Here is a 25,448-nt window from a genome sequence, read left to right as displayed (position 1 = left end):
CCCATCTGGTCAAGATCCTGTTGTAATCTGAGAGAACCCTCTTTGCTGTCCACTACACCTCCAATTTTGGTGTTATCTGCAAACCTTACCTCTTATGCTCGCTTCCAAATAATTTATGTAAATGACAAGAAGTAAACGACCCAGCATCAATACTTGGGGAACTCCACTGGTCACAAGCCTCCAGTCTGAAAAACAACCCTCCACTACCACACTCTGTCTTCTACCTTTGAGCCAGTTCTGTATCCAAATGACTAGTTCTCCCTGCATTCCATGATAATCAGTCTCCCATGGGGATCCTTGTCGAACGCCTTACCGAAGTCCACATAGATCACATCTACTGTTCTGCCCTCATCAATCTTCTTTGTTACTTCTTCAAAAAACTCAAATCAAGTTTGTGAGACATGATTTCCCACGCACAAAGCCATGTTGACTATCCCAAATCAGTCCTTGTCTTTCCAAATACATGTACACCCTGTCCCTCAGGATTCCCTCCAACAACTTGCCCACCACCGAGATCAGGCTCACTGGTCTATAGTTCCCTGGCTTGTCTTTACCGCCCTTCTTAAACAGTGGCACCATGTTTGCCATCGTCCAGTCTTCCGACACCTCACCAGTGACTATTGATGATGCATATATCTCAGCAAGAGGCCCAGCAATCACTTCTCTAGCTTTCCACAGAGTTCTTGGGTACACCTGATCAGGTCATGGGGATTTATCCACCTTTAACCATTTCAAGATATCCAGCATTTCCTCCACTGTAATCTGGACATTTTGTAAGATGTTACCATCTATTTCCCTACAGTTGATATCTTCCATATGTTTTCCCACAGTAAATACTGATGCAAAATATTCATTTAGTATCTCCCCCATTTTCTGTGGCTCCACACAAAGGCTGCCTTGCTGATGTTTGAGGGGCCCTATTCTCTCTCTAGTTACCTTTTTGTCCTTAATATATTTGTAAAGACTCTTTGGATTCTCCTGAAATTATTTGCCAAAGCTATCTCATGTCCCCGTTTTGCCATCCTGATTTCCCTCTTAAGTATACTCCTACTTCCTTTATACTGTTCTAAGGATTCACTCGATCTATCCTGTCTATACCTGACATAAGCTTCCTTCTTTATCTGAACCAAACCCTCAATTTCTTTAGTCATCCAGCAGTCCCTATTTCATCAAGCTTTCATTCAGCTGAGCTTCCTACAAGTTCTGAGGAAGGGTCACTCAACCCGAAACGTTCACTCTGATTTCTCTCCACAGATGTACCAGACCTGCTGAGCTTTTCCAGCAATTTCGGATTCACAGCATCTGCCGTTCTTTTGGTTTTTTATCCTAATATCTCTTTCTGTGTCTCACCATCACCTTTTGCTTTGAAAAGCTTCAGTGAAGCATCCTGGGATATTTTATGTTAAGGTGCTACATAAATTAAAACTTTCATTGTTAATTCTGCTGCGTCACCACTGATGAATGTGTTTTATGGAATTCATTCTCCAAATATCTCAGCCCAGCTGTCCTCCTGCAGCAATAATGCTGCGGTGTTGGAATTTGCAATAGTGTCTGGAAAAGCTTAGCAGGTCAGGCAATGTCTGTGTACTGCAGAGTGAACTTCCCGGGACAACGACCTTTCATCAGAACTGAACAGAATCTGAAATGGAATGCATGATTTGGAGGAGCTGGTGTTGGACTGGGGTGGACAAAGTTAAAAATCACACAACACCAGGTTATAGGCCAACAGGTTTATCTGGAAGCACTAGCTTTCGAACTGCTGGTCCTTCAGGTGGGTGTCATTTGAAGAGTTTATATCAGTGGAATGTGAAAAGGGCAGGAAAGGAGGTCAGTAATCACATCCTCCTTAAAGATGAACTCTTGGACTGAATGTTATTTTCATTCATGCCTAAGATGTAGGCATCACTACAACGGCCAGTATTTGTTGCTCATCCCTGGTAGGTTTGGTCAGTCATCACTATCACAGAATCACAGGATTATTACAGTGTAGAAGGAGGTCATTCAGCCCATCTGTGTGCCTGCATTCTTCTTTAGCTTAGCATCTTTTTTATGTCTTGCAGATATTCCTTTCAGCATGTTGCTGACGGTTAATCATAATTTCATTATCCAGTGGGTGATGAACTTTTGCTGTGTAACGGACAGTCCCTGGGGTTCTTGATGAAAACAATCCCAAAGAGAGGTGTAATTTGAAGACCTTACACACAAACATTCCCAGTGCTTATGAACAACTGTTTTCTATTGCCCTGCATTGTGTTCCAACTTGGGTATAAATTGACTGGTGAGCGGACTCCAGAATCACAATCTGTGTTGCATACTTTACCGTTGTTGCAATAGTTCATGTAATGATTAATTTGATGCACAGAGGTTTGCCTTGCGGCTGTACTCAACCTACAGTAGAATCAGCCTGCACAATGAAGCACTGATACTCCAGCCAAGTCCTCATAACTTTGTTTTGCAACTGACCCGCCAACAGAGGCCTCGCCCCAGCCTGATGGCTCCAGGCAATCAAGATTGTTCACTAATCGGATCACTGTCACTGTGTAGGCAGGTTCAGATAAACCCTTCCTCTGCTGGTGCGAAATCTGTAATCTTAAATTGACAATAAATTGCTGTTCTATTTTATTCATTTTACAAAAAAGAATGGAAAGTTTTAAAAATCACCTAAATTAATGACAGAAGATGAAAACTCTACTTTGTCTCAATGCCTTACACTTCTGTACAATTTTATTAAGTCAGTGGAAACTAGTCAATGCTTAGGTTCCATGTTAGCCTCCTCCCACCCAGATTAATCCAGCAAAACAAAACTTGAGTGTGTGGTGCTGGAAAAGCACAGCAGGCCAGGCAGCATCTGAGGAGCAGGAGAATCGACGTTTCGGGCATAAGCCATTCCTGATGAAGGAAATGTTGACTCTCCTGCTCCTCGGATGCGGCCTGGCCTGCTGTGCTTTTCCAGCACCACACTCTTGTTTCTGAGCTCCAGCATCTGCAGTCCTCACTTTCTCCTTGCAAAAAAAAACAAGCTCGAGGCCAACCATTTGGAGAATGGCTTGATTTCAAGAACCAGGAGGTTACTGTAATAGCCCCTCGCTGACCATTCACCTTCTCTTCTACTGTTTCTCCATTATTTCCTGGCCCCACATTCAGGGATACTTTCCTTCTTACTGTATGAAAACCACAAACACCTTCACGCATGGCGCTATAAACTTTCCATCAGGGGATTAAAATTGAGGGATTAAGTTCGACAGGAACTGTTGAAAACAAATCTGAAGTTTTGTACTTTACAACATTGCCAGAACACTTTGCAACAATATGTTCTTTCAGTAGCACCAATACTGCAACATGGGCACAGGGCAAGTTATTTCCTTCACACTAAGATGGGGAAAATTAAGAAGATAGCTCAAAAGGAAAAATGTGATCACAGCTCTTATATAACTGGAGTCGTTATGTTATTTCAACATTTGCATATCTCTGTTCGTACTTTACCTTCCATCTCTGCTACTAATTCACTGCCCAGTTCTTAGATCCATCCAGGAGAGAAAAATGTTCATATAGTTCTACTTAAAAGAACTAAAACACCCTACAGAACCATAACACAAAACAAATCAGCAAAATAAATAAAATAACAAAAATTATAAAGGGATATCAGACAGCCAATGAAATAACAATGCTGAGGCCACTAGGCCATCACCAAGTCACCCTTTACTTATATGTACATGGGCTGTGACCAGCCAGTTCAAAGTCAGTCCCTAGACTGAGGATGTCCTCTGACACTCCTGTTTATATCTGTCAGCCAGATTAACGACCCCCATGAAGGATCTCACAGTCTACGAAATCCACCTGGCCATGGTTCTAATCACTACAGCTTTTTTGCCATTTCTATGCACATGAATTGGAGATGCCCATGTTGGATTGGGGTGTACAAGGTTAAAAAAGCACTAGTTTTCAGAGCGCTGCTCCTTCATCAGGCAATTGTCGCCCACCTGATGAAGGAGCGTTGCTCCGAAAGCTAGAGCTTCCAATTAAACCTGTTGGACTATAACCTGGTGTTGTGTGATTTTTATCTATGCACATGAACAGCAATTGAAGTTTTATATCCAATTTCTACACCTTATCGTTGCAAAGAAAGGAATAGCATTGTATGTTGTATATAATTACCAGGTACTCTCACAAAAAACACTTCATTTAGCACAGGAATCTAATGTGTTGCAAACTGAGTCTTACCAATTATCATGAATAACATAAGATGAAGTTTCCTTGGTATAGATTGTATGTCACAAGATTGTTCGCAAGATTGTGTCCTGCATTAAGTTAACTGGTATTGACAGAAACTGATCAGATTTAATAGAACTAGCACATTTCTAGACCACAGTTTCTGGACATTCTGCCACAACTCTTTGGAAAAAGAAAATATACAAGTGACCACAAAACCATTGTCATATAAAACCATCTGGTTGACTAATGTCTTTCAGGGATGTAAATCTACCATCTTCATCAGGTCTGGCCTACACGTGACTCCAGACCCACAGCAATGTGGCTGACTCTCAACTGCATTATTCCTGAAAGTTGCCACCAAGGTTGATGGGTAAAAAATGAGGTCTGCAGATGCTGGAGATCACAGCTGCAAATGTGTTGCTGGTCAAAGCACAGCAGGCCAGGCAGCATCTCAGGAATAGAGAATTTGACGTTTCGAGCATAAGCCCTTCATCAGGAACCAAGGTTGATGGGGTTGGTAAGAAGGCATATGGTGTGTTGACCTTTATTGGTAGGGGGGATTGAGTTTCGAAGCTACGAGATCATGCTTCATTGTACAAGACACTGGTAAGGCTGCCCCTGGGGTACTGTGTACAGTTCTGGTCACTGCATTATAGGAAGGATGTGGAAGCTTTGGAAAGGGTTCAGAGATGATTTACTAGGACGTTGCCTGGTATGGATGGACGGTCTTATGAGGAAAGGCTGAGGGAACTGAGGCTGTTTTCATTGGAGAGGAGAAGGTTGAGAGGTGACTTAATAGAGACATATAAGATAATCAGAGGGTTAGATAGGATGGACTTTTCCTTGGATGGTGAAGGCTAACACGAGGGGACATTGCTTTAAATTGAGGGGTGATGGATTTCGGATAGATACTGGGGTAGTTTCTTTAGTCAGAGTGGTAGGGGCGTGGAATGGCCTGCCTGCAACAATAGTAGACTCGCCAATGTTAAGGGCATTTAAGTGGGCATTGGACATACATACGGATAATAATGGAACAGTGTAGGTTAGATGGGGATCAGATTAATTTCACAGGTCGGCTCAACAGAGGACCGAAGAGCCTGTACTGCGCTGTAGTTCTATGATGTTTGATGTTCTATGTTCTATGCCCTCTGGGCAATTGGGGTGTGGGTAATAGTGCTGACCTAGCCAGCGACACCCACAGCCTGTGAATGAATAAAAACAAAATTACATTTTACAGGTGATTTTCAACCATTGTAAGTCAACAGCTGAATCAGACAATGCAAAAAGGACACAATTAAACAAGCCTTTCGCACTCAATGGCCCAGTCTGGCTGTGATCTCATGACAGCATTGTCTTGAACGTGTTTTCCACTTGACACTGCAAACCACAGATAGTTGCTACACAATGAAACAATGATTTCACAAGTCAGTACTGCATTAATCATAAGGATGTGCCCAGACATGTTCAACTGTAAGTAACTTGTTTCAAGTGGTATACTGCTTGTGCTGATGAAGGGCTCTTGCCCAAAACATTGATTCTCCTGCTCCTCAGATGCTGTCTGACCTGCTGTGCTTTTCCAGCACCCCACTCACGATGCTGATCTCCAGCCCTTACTTTCTCCATCCTTAAAAAAATCACACAACACCAGGTTATAGTCCAACAGGTTTAATTGGAAGCACACTAGCTTTCGGAGCGACGCTCCTTCATCAGGCGATTGTCACCTGAAAGGGGTGGCACAGTGGTTAGCACTGCTGCCTCACAGCGCCAGAGACCTGGGTTCAATTCCTGACTCAGGCAACCATCTGTGTGAAGTTTGCACATTCTCCCCGGTTTCCTCCGGGTGCTCCGGTTTCCTCCCACAGTCCAAAGATGTGCAGGTTAGGTGAATTGGCCTGATAAATTGCCCGTAGTGTTAGGTGAAGGGGTAAATGTTGGGGAATGGGTCTGTGTGGGTTGCTCTTCGGAGGGTCGGTGTGGACTTGTTGGGCCGAAGGGCCTGTTTCCACACTGTGAGTAATCTAATCTAATAAATTGAAGTGGGTGATGCTGGGGTAAGGTAGGTGGGAATGGGATAGGCAGATGAAGTTGGGGGGGTGATGGGGATAGATCAGAGTGGAGGGTGGAGCAGATAGGTGGGAAGGAAGATGGACAGGTCGGACAGTTCAGGAGGGCAGTGCCAAGTTTGAGGGTTGGATCTGGGATAAGGTTGGGGGAGGGGAGACTGGTGAAATCAACATTGATTCCGTGTAGTTGGAGGGCCCCAAGGCGGAGGATGAGGTGTTCTTCCTGACTGGGAGACCTCAGTCAGTCCGGATTGGGAACAGCATCTCCGACACCATCACACTGAGCGCGGGGGGCCCCCAGGGCTGTGTCTTCAGTGCACTGCTGTTCACCCCGCTGACACACGACTGTGCAGCAATACACAGCTCGAATCACATCATCAAGTTCACTGATGATATGACTGTAGTGGGTCTCATCAGCATGAACGACGAGTCAGCATACAGACAAGAGGTGCAGTGGCTAATGGACTGGTGCAGAGCCAACATCCTGTCTCTGAAAGTGGATAAGATGAAAGAGATAGTTGTTGACTTCAGGAGGGCACGGAGCGACCACAATCTGCTGGACATCGACAGCTCCCCTGTGGAGATCGTGAAGTGCACCAAATTTCTTGGTGTACACCTGGTGAAGAGTCTCACCTGGTCTCTCAACACCAGCTCCCTAAACTAGACAGCCCAGCAGCATCTTTGCTTTCTGCGCAGGCTGAGAAAAGCTCACCTCCCACACCCCCCATTCTCACCTCATTCTACAGAGGGTTCATTGAGAGTACCCTGAGCTGCCGCACCATTGCCTGGTTTGGGAATTATAATGCCTTGGTCATAAAAACCTACAGCGGATAGTGACGACAGCTGAGAAGATCATCGGGGTCTGTCTTCCTTCCATTATAGACATTTACACCACACACTGCATCTGAAAGGCTAAGACCATTGTGGAAGACCCCACACACCCCTCACTCAAACTCTTCCACCTCCTGCCATCTGGCTGAAGATACCGGAGCATACGGTGCAACAGTTTCTTCCCCTTGGCCATGATGGTCCTTAACACAGTGTGATCGGACTCTTTCCCATCTTAAATTCTTTTGTGCTGTTGCTAGAAAAATGTCTATTACTCATCATTCTATTACACAGTAACTCCTTATGCACTTTATACCATGTACAAGTGTGTAGTTTATGCTGTCCATGTAACGCCCTCAGTCCTGGAGGAACACTGTCTCATTTTTACTGTTGCATATGGTAGAAATGACAAATAAAAGCTACTCTACTCTATCCTCCAGACATTGGGTGGCTAGAGTTTGGCAGTGGAGGAGGCCCAAGATCAATACGGTCAATTGATGTCCTGGAGAATCATCTTTGAAAGCCTGCTCACTATTTATTTTTTCCTTGCCCAATCTTTTCCTCTTACTTTTCAAAGATGTTGATTTGCTGCAGTTACACGTAATCCCAATTGTTGCCCATTGGTACACCATCTGAGTGACCCCTACAATGAAAGTCTTGACTGGAAAACTTGACTGGTTGTTTGGTCAAGTGGATGTCATAAATGTGCACAAAACTGAGAGCACAGGGAGCACATCTTTTGTGAGGATTACAAGATAGTAGTCAGAATGGGAAACAATGCCAATTCTGCTCACCTTAACCAGGGTGAAGAAGAGCAATGAAGCAATGACAAAATACTGTAGTAGGGATCACCTAATGCTGTGAGAGACAGACCAAGAGGAATTTGCAGGTTTGTATGACTAAGCAGATCAATTGCTAGCTTCACCTTAGTCATCAGAGAAACATCATGATCCTTCATTCATATGTTCCCATTCAAGCAGAAGTGCTCATAACCTAGTTAGACCATTTTGTGAAGAGATCTCCAAATCATAATACAATATCAGAGGCACTAAGCTAAAGTTGGCATAGACTTACCAGGCCACTGAGCTGGTCTCTCATGTGAGAGAGAGAGACACAGACAGACAGACACACACACACACACGTAGAGAGAGAGACAAGTGGTGGTAGTTTAACCTGAGGGTCAACATACTCAGGCAAGGGGAAAGGTTTTAAAGCACAGTCCTTCAAGGTAACTTCAACCTTTGCCGGATTTGAACTGATGCGCTTGCCATCACCCTGAATCATAAACTGGCCATCTAGCCAACAAAGCTGACTGACTTCCTCATCAGAGGCACTGCAGAGGCAGGCAAGAAGCAGTTACAAGGATGATGTCAGAACTGAGAAGCTTATCCTGCTCAGGTGCCTTCATAGCCAGCGCTCTTCAATATCTCAAGGCATTCTCTACAGGGAACAACCACCTGCACTATCCATTCATGGAATTTTCCAAAGCAGCAGCGTCACATCGTTATAAGGCAACTTGGACTAAGTTATAATATGGTTTAGTGCTTGATTACTGCACCTTAGCTCTCACTGGTGTTGTAATGCTGTTGCCAGGCCACTTTAAGCACAGGGAATGCAACCCTCTCACATCTAAGCAGGGTGTATGTTGTGCGCTTTGCTTGTTTTCTTAGCACTCACTTAGCTTTCATTTACTTGGACACTCTGTCTTGCTTTCTATTCATTAAGCATTGCTACCTCATTCAGAACTTACAAGCTCACTGTGGGCACACTTTAACCTGCAGCGTAGACAGAAAGCTTATCACGTTTGCCAGCATTGAAAGGTCAACAGGGTGGACATTTTGGAGTGCAATACTGTGCTATGACAATGTCACATATACAACAACACACTAAGTGCTTCAACCCGATGGTACTGTCATAGAGTCATACATCATAGTAACAGGCCCTTTAGCCCACCATGTCTATGCCGACCATCAAACACCAAACAATGCTAATCCCATTTACTTGCACTTGGTCCATAGCCTACTGTGCCCTGGCATTTGAAGTATGATGCTTCTTCAGTGCTGGAAGAATACCTGACTCCATCACCTTCTCAGGCTGCACGTTCCATATTTCTACTTCACCCTTAGTAAATTTTATTTTCTCAGATCTTCTCTTAACCACTTGCTCCTCACGTTAAATTTATGTCCTCTGTCTTAAACACGTCTGCCATGAGGAAAAGATTCTCATGGGATACCTTGTCCATGCCTCTCCTAATTTCGTAAACCCGAGTCAGATCTGCCCTCGCCCTCCTCTGCTCTGGGTAAAACAAACCCCAGCCTATCCAGACTCTACTCATAACTCATCCCAAACAGCATCCACCTCCACACACTCTCCAGTGTAATCACTTTCTTCTGATAGTGTGGCAACCAGAACTGCACATTGGTATTCCATGTGTGGCCTAACCATGTTTATAAAAGTTTTCCAGCTTATGAAGGCAAACCTGCTGTATGCCTTTTTCACCACCTTATCTACCTGTGCCGATACCTTCAGGGATCTATGTTATTTATTCCTCAATACACTCTAGGTGTCTACCATTCACCGCGTATATCCTTATTAGGCCTCACAAAATACATCACCACACACTTACCAGGATTAAATTACACCTGCCATTATTCTGCTCAATATCTCAGCTTATCAATATTAGGCCATAGCCTGAGACCATACTCCTCACTATCAACACCACCAATTTTTGTGTCTTCTGCAAAATTACTAATTGCACCTTCTACATTCATGTCCAAGTCAAAAAAAACAGCCAGGTTCCCAGCACCGATTCCTGGGGCACACTGCTAGCCACCAGCTTTCAATTAGAAAAACAGCCCTCCCTCATCATCCTGATCTCCTTGCTATAGGAAGGATGTTGTGAAACTTTAAAGGGTTCAGTAAAGATTTATAAGGATGTTGCCAGGGTTGGAGCTGTGGAGAGAGGCTAAATAGGCAGGGACTGTTTTCCCTGGAGTGTCGGAGGCTGAGGGGTGACCTCTATCAAGGCTTATAAAATCACGATGGGCATGGATCGTGGGATAGTCCAAAACTAGAAGGCATAGATTCAGGGTGAAAGGGGAAAGATTTAATAGGGATTTAAGGGGCAACTTTTCCATGCAGAGGGTGGTGAGTGTATGGAATGAGCTGCCAAAGGAAGTGGTGGAGGATGATACAATTACAGCATTTAAATATCATCTGGATGGATAGATGAATGGGAAGGATTGGAGGGATATGGGCAAATGGAACGAGATTAATTTAGGATATCTGTTCGGCCTAGGCAAGTTGGACCGAAGGGTCTGTTTCTGTGCTATACATCTCTATGACTTTATGTCTGCCCCTCTGACAGGTTGGGAGGCCTGTAGCAACCCCAGAAAGTTAATCACCCCTTTTTTAAAATTTTTACCCAGATGGCCTTATTTAAAGACACTTCTAGGATATCCTCCCTCATTACTGCACTGATGTGTTTCCTTTAACAATAATGCAATGCTCTCATCTCTCTTATTTAGCCCTCTATCATGCTTGAAAAGTCTATACCTGGATTGCTGAGCTTCCTGTCCAGTCCTTCCTTCAATCATATCTTAGAGATTGCAACAATAACATATTCTGATTTCATCTGCCTTACCAGTCAGGCTCCTTGCATTAAAATAGATATAATATGGCATTCTGCACCTCTCATGTGCCTTATTCTACACATGGCCTCTCTGCCTATTGGACTGTCTTAGCATTCCTTCTCTATATGATTGGTCATTGCTCCCACCTTTATATTTACTTAGTGCCCCATCCCCTATGTCTTTAGTAGTCCTTGGTCAGTGGGTTACCGTCACATTAATCAAGGGCTCCATCCAACCACAGTCTGGGGGCCTGGCCACAGTCAGTCAGGTGTTTGCTGTCACCTGGGTCTTGGGTCATGGCCAGTGTGCAAGGGACTGACCCATCTAGTTGGAGAGATGGTGGGTGAGGATGAAGTGCAGAAAGAAGTTTAACAGTTTGAGGAGGTGAAGAAAGAGGTCAATTGAACATGTTACATGTAATCATGAGAAAAGTGGACCATGAACTTTGGTGGGAAATGGTTGCAGTAGCAGAATTAGAGTGAGAGCGAGGTAGTACATACAAGCCTTTCAGAGTGCAGAAGGTCAGATCATTAACTATCATAGAATCATGGAATCCCTACAGTGGGGGAACAGGCCACTTGGCCCAACAAATCTACACTGACACACCAAACGGTAACCCATGCAGACCCATTCCCCTACACTATTACTCGATATTTATCCCTAACTTACATATCCCTGAATTTAGCATGGACAATTCATCTACTCTGCACATATCTGGACTGTGGGAGGAAACCAGAGCACCCAAACGAAACCCACGCAGTCACAGGGAGAATTTGCAAACTCCACACAGACAGACACCTGAGGCTGGAATCAAACCTGGGTCCCTGGTGCTGAGAGGTAGCAGTGCTAACCACTGAGCCACCGTACTGCCCTTGCAGCACTATCTTGCAGCATTGCTGTGCATCCCTCGAGACCACGGACACTGCACTGACCCGATAGCTACTTCAGACCAGTCTGCTGCTCTGGTCATCTCTACTGGGAAAGAGGACGGTTCCTTCACCATGTCCACAAAGACCTCCAGATCCTAGTCTGTCATGTGAGTGATAACCTGCCTCTGAGGGCCACTTCAATCCCTATTCCACACAACAGGTTAAAGATTAGATCCTAGCTTGCAGAATTCAAATGTTGAAGTACTTTTTTAAAAACCTGGCTCCTGTGGTGTGAACACTGCAAACTCCAGGCAATGGTGAGCACCTCCACCTCTGCTGAGTGTAAAATTAGACAAGGGGAGGTTGGGTGTGCAGTTAGCGAAGTGAGAAAAGTTGCCAAGACCAACCGAGGGTGATCCTGCAAGGAATTTCCCAAAGCTGACTCTTGGTCTGAACACGGGAAGATTGAGCCCATTGAAACCGCATGGTGGTGACATATTGGAGAAGATTGAGCATGATTGGAATTCCTAGTCTAATACCCTGTAGCTAAGTTCCTGTTTTTTTCCTGCAATGGACTATGCGATTATTTTCCATTGAAATGATTCATACACACATGGTCTACACAAGACACCTGCACTCTAATAAATAAGACAGATTATAGGTGACTAATCCAGTCATCCTAACTTGGCCAAGGTATTATTGAATAATTCTTTGTGTCAAATCAATTTGGCAATTATTTTTCATTCAAATATGTAGTACGCAACAATATAACTCTCAAAACATGTTGTCACGTTACCTCACGTGAAATAATTCTGATGAAAATGATTCTTGGCTCAAAAACCTCCCTAAATTTCCTCAGGGTGTGGGAACTATGGGTATACATCAACAGAACGGGGAAAATGTCAGAGGCTGGAACTATCATGTTTTATAGCCAATAAAGGACTTGCCCTAGTCTGCATCGTAAATACCCCAATTCTAGCAGGCCGAGAGTGGGCGGTAAACGGGAGGACAATCTTGAGGATTTTGGGGGCTCCGAGGTTTTTTTAATCATGGCATTGTTATTTTGAGCAGTAAACATTTTTTTTTGCCAACTAAATATGGCAATTGGAGTTTTTTTTTGGAGTCAGATTAGACTTGGACTAAGTCAGGAAGCTCAAGCCCCCCACAAACTGGGTCCAGCCTTCCAGAGTTAATGACCTCGGTAATTTCTCTTTATTACTTTGGTAAAGAGGAAACTTGATCTGATGATTGCCTTAGGTTATCACATCTAATAACACTCATTAATCTGGTTTATAACTGAGCCATTAATTATTGTATGAGTAACCCATTGAAGTTAAGAGGAGCCAAGCAAGTTATCTAGTGGGAAAGCATGAAAGACCAAGCTGGGAAGAAATCCACTATGAGGTTATCAATCATTACATATGAACCTAAGACTACCATGAACATGATTCATGGTTTCCATGTGTTTAACTTGATGGGCCAAATGATTTAGTTTAGATTAGATTAGATTACTTACAGTGTGGAAACAGGCCCTTCGGCCCAACAAGTCCACACCGACCCGCCGAAGCGCAACCCACCCATACCCCTAACCTAACACTACGGGCAATTTAGCATGGCCAATTCACCTGACCCGCACATCTTTGGACTGTGGGAGGAAACCGGAGCACCCGGAGGAAACCCACGCAGACACGGGGAGAATGTGCAAACTCCACACAGTCAGTCGCCTGAGGCGGGAATTGAACCCAGATCCCTGGCGCTGTGAGGCAGCAGTGCTAACCACTGTACCACCGTGCCGCCCTAGTCTTGGAGTTATAGCTTGGAAAAAGGCTCTTCAATCTATTTTCTGGATTAGTGGTGCTGGAAGAGCACAGCAGTTCAGGCAGCATCCAAGGAGCAGCGAAATTGACGTTTCGGGCAAAAGCCCTTTATCAGGAATAAATCCTCTTCAATCTGTTTGTCCATGCCAGTCATCAAGCACTAATTTATTCTCACTAATCTATCACTTAGTTCATTGTCTTATATACTATGGTGTTTCAAATGATCATCCAAATTGAAAGAACGCCACACAAGCTGACATCCTTTCACCATGTCACCCACTAATTATACGTGAGGAGACTCTTTGACACTGATCCAGCGCCCTCAGAGCTAGCTCTCAAGGAGAACAGGGTGTCTGACACCCCTGTTCCTTTTTGAAATTTTATTAAGCAACACAGTTTACAAAACAATTAACATTAACAGCTGGACACAGAGAAACAGCATTGTACAAGGGAGAGGAATGGCAAAGCCAGGCCCGAAACCCTATCGTTCAACCAGTTTTCATGGAAATGAGGACAAACCTCAAACCCCACTTTCCGTTATCACAAAACAGAAGCAAATACATAAGACAGTCCAATTAAGTAAAAAGAAGTGCATGGAATACAGATACCCCAGTAAGCCCCCAGTTCCCTCCGGCCACTCTAAGGCAACCCGCCCCAACCTCCCTTCTGGCTCTCGGCCCTCCCTGACACACTTTCTGGCCACCTCTTGGACAGCCAGTCCTGTTTCCCCAACTGTCCCAGGATGAGCAGTCAGGCCGGCCTACCCACCTTCCGGCTTCTCTAACCGCCCTTCACACCTTCCGGCCACCTCTAGGCCATCCCGCCCCGGTACCTGCCCGGGGTGACAGTGCTGAGGACAGCGTACGCGCCTTCTGGTTCTCGGTCTGCCCTTACATACCATCTGGCACTCACCCACCCCGATGTGCCGTCTGGCTTGTGGACTGCCCTGACACACCTTCCGACCACCTCTAGGACAGCCCGTCCCCTTCCCTGGGACGACAGGGCACAGGGCAGCCTTCAAACTTTCTGGATCTCAGCCTGCCCCTATGCACCTTCTGGCTCTCGGCTGTTCTGACACACCTTTCGGCCACCTTTAGGACAGCCCATCTCGATTACCCCTTCTCAGGACGACAGTGCTCAGAACAGCCTACCCACCCTCCAGCTCTTGGGGTGACTGGCATCCGGTTGGCCTGCCCACCTTCTGGCTTTCAGGGAAGCCTACCCAACTTCCAGTGCACAAGATGACCTTCCCACCCTCCGGCTCTTGGGGTGACAGTGTTCAGGATGGCCTGAGATGCTCCCGGTTCACAGTGAGGCCTGCCAGTGCAGCGCAGGTAATAACCCCAACAAGACAGGGTCAAGTCCCAACAAACAGAGTCCTTTCTGGTACATGGAGTCCATCACCATAAACAGTTCTCTTCAAAATGCAGCGTCCATTCCCAGAATGCATTGTCAGAGATAGAGTCCACAACCAAATGCAGGGTCCACACCTGAAGGCAGCAAATATACAGCCCATAGTGCACATGCTGGAGTTCAGTCTCCATAGAGGCCTGGTTTATCCTACAAAAAGGGTGGAGTGGATAAGTGGAAAAGGAGATAGGCAGGTAGGACAAGTCCAGACAAGTCATGGGGACAGTGCTGAGCTGGAAGTTTGGAACTAGGGTGAGGTGGGGGAAGGGGAAATGAGGAAACTGTTGAAGTCCACATTGATGCCCTGGGGTTGAAGTAGTACCTGCCTATCTCCTTTCCACCTATCCACTCCACCCTCTCCTCCCTGACCTATCACCTTCACCCCCTCCCCCACTCACCCATTGTATTCTATACTACTTTCTCCCCACCCCCACCCTCCTCTAGCTTATCTCTCCACGCTTCACTGCCTTTATTCCTGATGAAGGGCTTTTGCCCGAAACGTCAATTTTACTGCTCCTTGAATGCTACCTGAACTGCTGTGCCCTTCCAGCACCACTAATCCAGAATCTGGTTTCCAGCATCTGAAGTCATCGTTTTTACCTCGTTGATTTTATCCTACAGAAAACCAGGCCCACTCACAGGAACACAGTACATTGTGAAGGTGCAGTTGACTGGCAGGGGTTTGGTCCACTCCCGAAGGCAGAACCCACTCCTGAAGGCAGAGTCCATTCCCAAACTCAAGGACACAGCAAATGCTCACCTCCTAGCACACACACGGGTGTTCAGTCTGTACAGAGGCCTCGGCCACTGACAAGGGTCCCCTCCCCACAGGAGTAGCTCATCTGGAAGGATGTATTTTCTCATAGGGAGCTCAGTCCAAGCATCAAAAAAATTGAAAACACGTAAAAAAACAAAGAAAACTAGAGCACAAGAGCTAAGCCCTGCCACAAAATCAACACAGTCGTTTTCTCAAAGTAAAAGAGAAAAGAGTGACACACTGGCTGTAACCAGCCAATGAAACAACAGTTCCTGTAAGAGAACTGAGTTACACCTGAAACACATTTACTGTGTAAATTAGCCATTTGAGAAATCAATCCTCAATAATAAAAAAAAGAAATGCCAGTTAACAAACTGGCTGTGTTGATCGGCCAGTTTAGAAATCAGGTTCCCCCAAAAAAATCACAAACCAACAACAACAGTACATACTGGATGTGGCCCAGCCAGCTCAGAGTCAGTCCCCTGACACAAATGGAGAGACCTTGACACTGATCCAGCTCCCTCATAGTCAGCTCACAGGGGGTCTGACACTCCTGTTCCTTTTGTTTTTTTCTTTTTTTTATTTTTCTCTTTTTTTTTCTTTTAATTAACCCCCACACTACCGCTTAACTGCGGTAGTGCTTATTTTTTCCCCAGCACCCGTAGTGTGTGTGTGTGTGTGCAGGTGTGAGACGCAGTGAGAGACACAAGGTGCACGAATCTTGATTCAATTTCCACCACCAGGAAGATAGGAAAACACCCGGGTGGCCAGTGACAAGCAGTGCCCTTCACATCAAAGGGCAATGCTGTGTGATCAAAACAGTGAAGGGGAGGGCAGGGATTAAATCAAAATAGAGTTGGAGGGGGGAACACTCCTGTTCCTTTTATTTTTCTTTTTTTCTTTTTTTTTCTTTTTTTATTATTATTTCCCCCACACTATCGCCTAACTGCGGTAGTGCTTATTATTTTTATCCCCAGCACCCATGGTGTGCGTGTGCAGGTGTGAGACGCAGTGAGAGACACAAGGTGTACAAATCTTTATTCAATTTCCACCACCAGGAAAAGTAGGAAAACACCCGAGTGGCCAGTGACAAGCAGTGCCCTTCACATCAAAGGGCAATGCTGTGTGATCAAAACAGTGAAGGGGAGGGCAGGGATTAAATCAAAATAGAGTTGGAGGGGGGACACTCCTGTTCCTTTTTTTTCTTTTTTTTCTTTTTTCTTTCTTTTTTTTTCTTTTTTAAAACCCCCACACTACCACCTAACTGTGGCAGTGCTTATTTTTCCCCAGCACACGTGTGTGTGTGTGTGAGTGAGTGAGACACAAAGTGCACAAATCTTTATTCAAATTCCACCACCAGGAAGATAGGAAAACACCCGAGTGGCCTGTGACAAGCAGTGAAATCCCCTATTAATTTTTTTTTTCTTTTTTTTATCAAAACACTCCTGTTTATTTTTTTAAATATTTTTTTCTTTTCTTTTTTTTTAGCACCCATGGTGTGTGTGTGTGCAGCTGTGAGACACAGTGAGAGACAAGGTGTACAAATCTTTATTCAATTTCCACCACCAGGAAAAGTAGGAAAACACCCGAGTGGCCTGTGACAAGCAGTGCCCTTCACATCAAAGGGCAATGCTGTGTGAACAAACAGTGAAGGGGAGGGCAGGGACTAAATCAAAATAGAGTTGGAGGGGGGACACTCCTGTTCCTATCTGTCAACCAGGGCTCCCTGAGTGGATCAGATTAACAGCCCCAATCAGGGAACTCATATTCTATGAGGTCCATCTGGCTGACCTCATTACAATCACGACACAAATATGTCATCAATGTTAAAGATCACAGGTTCTAGTCCAACAGGTTTATTTGGAAGCATTAGCTTTTGGAGCGCGATTTCTTCAATATTGTGATGATTCCTGCCTCAACCATCCTTTCAGGCAGTAACTTCCAGTATTCTAATACACTCTGGGTTAAAAATATTCTCCTTCAATCACCTCTAAACCTCTTGCCATTTACTATAAATTTGTGTCCCCTAGCAACTGAGCCCTCTATTAAGGGGAAACGTTTAATCCTATTATTCCCCCTCCTATGCCTTATGATCTGAAGGATTTAATGAGAGACTGCTATTCTTATTGTCCTGCCATATTTGGAGCTTCACTATAGAAATGCTCAACAGACCATCGTCAGTTTGTAACATACATACTACTGTACTCTGTCTTGTGGTTGATTCAGTGTCTGCTGAATTACTGATATTTAAAAAGTGCTAGCATTACTTATAACACATGGCATGTCAATGTGGAGAGAGACAGCGAGAGCGTGCACACGAGAGAGAGAGAGAGAGAGAGATAGAGAGAAGGATGTTAGTGGGACAGGCTGCGATCACAGCTCCTGGTCACAGGAATGGTACAACGTGAGCTTTGTGTCAAGAATGTACAGCAGGTCAGGCAGCATCCGAGAAGCAGCAGAATTCACGTTTTGGGCCAGAGCCCTCCATCAGCCCTTCCTGATGAATGTCGATTCTCCTGCTCCTCAGAAGCTGCCGGACCTGCTGTGCTTTTCCAGCACCACACTCTCTGACTCTGATCTCCAGTATCTGCCGTCCTCACTTTCTCCAAGATGAGGTTTGTAGCTCTTCAGGTGCAGCGTTCTGCTGGAAACAGGTCCCAGATGAAACTCCAGTCATGAAGTTACGGTCCGAGAGTCAGGTACATGCCAGTGATAAGATGATGCTACCCCCCCATGAGTTCTTCGACTCCTTTTCTCCTGCCCATTCTTGGTTAGACATACCACAGCAGTTACGCCAGGAACCATTCAAACGGATGGAAGGAAACTTACCTTGGGAGGTGTTGCGAATTTCTTCTTCATTTTTAGATCAAGCCAGCCATCTGCTCGATTCCATGTTGTTGGTCAATATTCTAGTTGCAGCTGAAAATGTGTTGCTGGTTAAAGCACAGCAGGTTAGGCAGCATCCAAGGAACAGGAAATTCGACGTTTCGGGCCAGAGCCCTTCATCAGGAATGAGGAGAGTGTGCCAGGCAGGCTAAGATAAAAGGTAGGGAGGAGGGACTTGGGGGAGGGGTGATGGAGATGTGATAGGTGGAAGGAGGTCAAGGTGAGGGTGATAGGCTGGAGTGAGGTGGGGGCGGAGAGGTCAGGCAGAAGATTGCAGGTTAGGAGGGCGGTGCTGAGTTGAGGGAACCGACTGAGACAAGGTGGGGGGAGGGGAAATGAGGAAACTGAAGAAATCTGAGTTCATTCCTTGTGGTTGAAGGGTTCCCAGGCGGAAGATGAGGCGCTCTTCCTCCAACCGTCGTGTTGTTATGTTCTGCCGATGGAGGAGTCCAAGGACTTGCATGTTCTCGGTGGAGTGGGAGGGAGAGTTAAAGTGTTGAGCCACGGGGTGGTTGGGTTGGTTGGTCCAGGCGTCCCAGAGGTGTTCCCTGAAGCGTTTCACAAGTAGGCGGCCCATCTCCCCAATATAGAGGAGGCCACATCGGGTGCAGCGGATGCAATAGATGATGTGTGTGGAGGTACAGGTGAACTTGTGGCGGATAATGGAAGGATCCCTTGGGGCCTTGGAGAGAAGTAAGGGAGGAGGTGTGGGCGCAAATTTTACATTTCCTGCGGTTACAGGGGAAGGTGCCGGGAGTGGAGGTTGGGTTGGTGGGGGGTGTGGACCTGACGAGGGAGTCACGAAGGGAGTGGTCTTTGCGGAACGCTGATAGGGGAGGGGAGGGAAATATATCCCTGGTGGTGGGGTCCGTTTGGAGGTGGCGGAAATGACGGCGGATGATACGCTGTATACGGAGGTTGGTGGGGTGGTAGGTGAGAACCAGTGGGGTTCCGTCTTGGTGGTGGTTGGAGGAGCGGGGCTCAAGGGCGGAGGAGCGGGAAGTGGAGGAAATGCGGTGGAGGGCATCATCGATCACGTCTGGGGGGAATCTGCGGTCCTTGAAGAAGGAGGCCATCTGGGCTGTACGGTATTGGAACTGGTCCTCCTGGGAGCAGACGCGGTGGAGACGAAGGAATTGGGAATATGGGATGGCATTTTTACAGGGGCAGGGTGGGAGGAGGTGGTAGTCCAGGTAGCTGTGGGAGTCAGTCGGTTTATAGTAGATGTCTGTGTTGAGTTGGTCGCCCGAGCTAGAATGGAAAGGTCTAGGAAGGGGAGGGAGGAGTCTGAGACAGCCCAGGTGAATTTGAGGTCGGGATGGAAGGTGTTGGTAAAGTTGATGAACTGTTCAACCTCCTCGTGGGAGCATGAGGCAGCGCCGATACAGTCATCGATGTAGCGGAGGAAAAGGTGGGGGGTGGTGCCAGTGTAGTTGCGGAAGATGGACTGTTCCACATATCCTACGAAGAGACAGGCAGAGCTGGGGCCCATGCGGGTGTCCATGGCAACTCCTTTAGTTTGGAGGAAGTGGTAGGATTGGAAAGAGAAGTTATTCAGGGTGAGGACCAGTTCAGTCAGTCGAAACCCACTCTAACCTCTCACCCTCAGAACCCACTCCAACCTCTCACCCTCAGAACCCACTCCAACCTCTCACCCTCAGAATCAACCTGTCCACCCCCTCACCCACTCCAACCTCTCACCCTCAGAACATGCAGCCCTCCACTCCCTCCGCTCCAACCCCAACCTCACCATCAAACTGGCAGACAAGGGAGGCGCGGTAGTAGTTTGGCGCACCGACCTTTATACCGCTGAGGCCAAACACCAGCTCGCGGACGCCACCTCTTATCGCCCTCTTGACCATGACCCCACCTCCCACCACCAAACCATCATCTCCCAGACCATCCATAACCTCATCACCTCAGGGGATCTCCCATCCACCGCCTCCAACCTCATAGTCCCACAACCCCGCACCACCCGTTTCTACCTCCTGCCCAAAATCCACAAACCTGACTGTTCCCGACCGACCCATTGTCTCAGCCTGCTCCTGCCCCACCAAACTCATCTCCGCGTACCTCAACACGGTTCCGTCCCCTTTAGTCCAAGAACTCCCCACCTACGTTCGGGACACCACCCATGCCCTCCACCTCCTCCACGATCTTCGCTTCCCCGGTCCCCAATGCCTTATCTTCACGATGGACATCCAGTCCCTGTACACCTCCATTCCCCATCACGAAGGACTCAAAGCCCTCCGCTTCTTCCTTTCCCGCCTCACCAACCAGTACCCTTCCACTGACACCCTCCTTCAACTGACTGAACTGGTCCTCACCCTGAATAACTTCTCTTTCCAATCCTCCCACTTCCTCCAAACTAAAGGAGTTGCCATGGACACCCGCATGGGCCCCAGCTATGCCTGTCTCTTCGTAGGATATGTGGAACAGTCCATCTTCCGCAACTACACTGGCACCACCCCCCACCTTTTCCTCCGCTACATCGATGACTGTATCGGCGCTGCCTCGTGCTCCCACAAGGAGGTTGAACAGTTCATCAACTTTACCAACACCTTCCATCCCGACCTCAAATTCACCTGGACTGTCTCAGACTCCTCCCTCCCCTTCCTAGACCTTTCCATTTCTATCTCGGGCGACCGACTCAACACAGACATCTACTATAAACCGACTGACTCCCACAGCTACCTGGACCACACCTCCTCCCACCCTGCCCCCTGTAAAAACGCCATCCCATATTCCCAATTCCTTCGTCTCTGCCGCATCTGCTCCCAGGAGGACCAGTTCCAATACCTTACAGTCCAGATGGCCTCCTTCTTCAAGGACCGCAGATTCCCCCCAGACGTGATCGACGATGCCCTCCATCGCATTTCCTCAACTTCCCGCTCCTCCGCCCTTGAGCCCCGCTCCTCCAACCGCCATCAAGACAGAACCCCACTGGTTCTCACCTACCACCCCACCAACCTCCGTATACAGCGTATCATCCGCCGTCATTTCCGCCACCTCCAAACGGACCCCACCACCAGGGATATATTTCCCTCCCCTCCTCTATCAGCGTTCTGCAAAGACCATTCCCTTCGTGACTCCCTCGTCAGGTCCACACCCCAACGAACCCAGCCTCCACTCCCGGCACCTTCCCCTGAAACCACAGGAAATGTAAAACTTGCGCCCACACCTCCTCCCTCACTTCCCTCCAAGGCCCCAAGGATCCTTCCATATCCGCCACAAGTTCACCTGCACCTCCACACACATCATCTATTGCATCCGCTGCACCCGATGTGGCCTCCTCTATATTGGGGAGACGGGCCGCCTACTTATGGAACGCTTCAGGGAACACCTCTGGGACGCCTGGACCAACCAACCCAACCACCCCGTGGCTCAACACTTTAACTCTCCCTCCCACTCCACCGAGAACATGCAAGTCCTTGGACTCCTCCAATCGGCAGAACATAACAACACGACGGCTGGAGGAGGAGCGCCTCATCTTCCGCCTGGGAACCCTCCAACCACAAGGAATGAATTCAGATTTCTCCAGTTTCCTCATTTCCCCTCCCCCCACCTTGTCTCAGTCGGTTCCCTCAACTCAGCACCGCCCTCCTAACCTGCAATCCTCTTCCTGACCTCTCCGCCCCCACCCCACTCCAGTCTATCACCCTCACCTTGACCTCCTTCCACCTATCACATCTCCATCGCCCCTCCCCCAAGTCCCTCCTCCCTACCTTTTATCTTAGCCTGCCTGGCACACTCTCCTCATTCCTGATGAAGGGCTCTGGCCCGAAACGTCGAATTTCCTGTTCCTTGGATGCTGCCTGACCTGCTGTGCTTTAACCAGCAACACATTTTCAGCTCTGATCTCCAGCATCTGCAGACCTCACTTTTTACTCGAATATTCTAGTTGCAGACAATTACTGAAATGGAATCAGAAACCCTGTCTGCAAAATGTTGCATGGGGAACCAGATTAAATTAACCAACACCAGAGGAGAGACATTCATCCCAACAAGACCCATTTCCAGTGGGACTTACACACCCAGACACGCTTTCAGTTATGAAGCCCCATGGGAAATGGAACTTACTTCTGCAGTAAATGACATTCTGACACACAATACCTCAATGGCAATGCTTGACTATTTGTTAAGATGCATCGCTATGATCCTCTATGACTTTTTTTATTCATGGTATGTGGGTGTTGCTGGCTACCCCATCTGGAGGCAGTGCCCTGGAGGCAGACTGTGGTAGGGCAATGATCAGCACTTCAGCCATGACAAGACCCCCATCTCTATGTGTCAGAGTGCAGCAAGAGATAGAGACTTTCTTGTGAAGGTTTCTCACACCCGCGCCCCCCAATCCCCCACTCCACCCAATAGCAGTAGCCCTGCTGCAAAGACTAATCCATTTTCAGAAGTTGGAATGACGGATGTCTTATAATGGAGGGTCCTCTCTCTGACCCACCATGGCCCACAAATGGCTACAGCTCTGTATCAAGATCTCCGATAGGCTCTCTAGCTTCCCGAGTTTCCCTACCATCTTTAATTGTACAGGGGACCCACCTTCTTGTCATTAATTAGCTGCGCAAACAAGATCTCGATGAACCACTGTTTCCCACACAGTGCTGGCTCCTTATCCACATTGCAGGGACGGGATGTTTGGGTTCGGGACGTTACCCTGATGCTCAAAGGACAGGTCCAGCACACAATCTCCAAGGACTGAAGGAAAAATTCTCAGTGCTCAGCTCAGTCTTTGCTCATGGGATTAATCATTCACCAAAAACCACATCAAACGGCTAGAAGCACAAAAGCTGGAAGAATTGCAAGGCTTTTAAACTAAATATTAGATAAACAGCAGCTGTTCTTTATTTGTTTTGGCTGAAATTGTTTATGTGGCAATATTCAGTACATAGGAAACTCTTCTCTTCAGCTAGTCAGATTAATTGGCATTTCTCCCTTCAGCTGCCTTTTGCTCACAGCGTCTCTACAATGTGGAAAGAGGCCCATTGAATCCACACCAACTCTACAAAAAGCATCCCACCCAGCCACTCCTCTCTATCTTACATTTCCCATGGCCAATCCACCTAAGCTTGCACACCTTTAGATTGTGAGAGGAAACTGGAGCACCCAAAGGGATAATGTGCAAACAGATGGTCGCCCGAAGCTGGGATCGAACCCAGGTCCCTGACACTGTGAGACCGTAGTGCTAACCACTAAGCCACTGTGCTGCCCAAGCCATTATGCTTTCTCAACTAGAAGTCTCCAGCAAGCAGGCCACTCTCTAAGTCTTATCTAATTTTTTATACTTGCTTCTGTAGCTCAGTTACTTTGCCCTCTTTTCCAATGAACTCCTTTGTTCATAAAAAAAATGGGTAACCACAGACATTTCCACCACCTCTGCGCACTGGCATTTATTGACTCATTTTTCAATATCACCACAAAATTATGAGGAAAATGGAATAAGAAAATTTGTGCAATACAATGCATAACATGGATATAGTAGAATTACCGCAGATTACAACAGGATCTGGACCAGATGGGCCAATGGGCTGAGAAGTGGCAGATGGAGTTTAATTCAGATAAATACGAGGCGCTGCATTTTGGGAAAGCAAATCTTAGCAGGACTTATACACTTAATGATAAGGTCCTAGGGAGTGTTGCTGAACAAAGGGACTTTGGAGTGCAGGTTTATAACTCCTTGAAAGTGGAGTCACAGGTAGATAGGATACTGAAAAAGGCGTTTGGTATGCTTTCCTTTATTGGTCAGAGTATTGAGTACAGGAGTTGGGAGGTCATGTTGCGGCTGTAGGGGACATTGGTTAGGCTGCTGTTGGAATATTGCGTGCAATTCTGGTCTCCTTCCTGTCAGAAAGATGTTGTGAAATTTGAAAGGGTTTAGAAAAGATTTACAAGGATGTTGCCATACTGTATGGGTGGCACCCATGTCTATCAGAGCCAGAAACACCAGATGCGAGCCTTGCCCCAGGAAAGATAAGTTGACACATACATGAACAGGTTGATTTTTTTACCCTGCAAGAGGACGGGCATGGGAGAGATTCCTGGTCAGCGATGGTGCTGTGAAGAAATGCGAGCCTCTAACACCACTGTCCACAGGCCGAGGCTACAACACCCACTGGATAAATGCACAGGTCGCTCCTGCTTCCACACATCATTGGTCAGTTTCGTCTGACCAAGTCTCCGCAGCAACTGATCACCACAACAAGTCTCTCCCCTGCTCCCCTCACACACCCCCCTCCCCCCACTCCAAGGAGTCTATCAAATTGAGTACCAAGGCAGGAAGCCTGGTGGATATAAAACAACTTTGGCAAGGAAGGAAGTCTGGTTGTCGGGATTTCCAGCACAACTCCTCCAAAAGCTCGGAAGAACATTCCGTCGAGATCATGGCCTAAGTGCCTGAAGGTTGAGGTCATGAACTGAAATTGAGACCGTCCAGGAAGAATCAACAAGGTTTTCACAAGGTAAAATTGGGCAGCTCTTCGCAAGTTAATCTTCCCTTACACGTCTGTTTACAGATTCTTGTTATTCTAAAGCCTTTTGTTGCCTCCTTCTTTCAAAAAACACTACTGCTTTCTGTCTTTACCTCACACTGAATACAAATTTTATCTTTTCCTCCCATTTATTTTTGCGTGTCAAGAACACAAGTTGGGCAAAATGCAAGTTTTGACAGATGATTTATTTTCAATGTATTATTTATTTATCTCCTTAAAGAAATGACTGCATATTTGCAACATTGCCATTTTAAACATTCTTTAATTTGTGTGAGCATAAACACTTCCAGAAACTTTGGCAAATCTCGGTAAAGCAACCAGCTGTACTCTCAACAGTTCATTTAGCTCCAGGTCTGGAATTGTATTGGGGAATTCCATAAAATTCACAAAGGAGCTGGGCACTATTCTCAAAGGAGTTTCCTAAATTCCAGGTCTCAGTCAATGCTACAGCTATAATGGGGAATTTCGCAACCT

General features: G+C 46.6%; 1 protein-coding gene across 1 annotated transcript in view; it reads right to left on the bottom strand.

Annotated features, from left to right (window-relative positions):
* The window catches only part of rassf4a (Ras association domain family member 4a), a 265,979-nt gene that overhangs the window by 182,518 nt on the left and 58,013 nt on the right, over positions 1–25,448 (bottom strand). The window lies entirely within an intron of this gene.

The sequence above is a fragment of the Hemiscyllium ocellatum genome, chromosome 43, assembly GCF_020745735.1.
Source record: "Hemiscyllium ocellatum isolate sHemOce1 chromosome 43, sHemOce1.pat.X.cur, whole genome shotgun sequence".
Classification (NCBI taxonomy): Eukaryota; Metazoa; Chordata; class Chondrichthyes; order Orectolobiformes; family Hemiscylliidae; genus Hemiscyllium; species Hemiscyllium ocellatum.
This window is presented reverse-complemented; position numbering and strand designations above follow the sequence as displayed.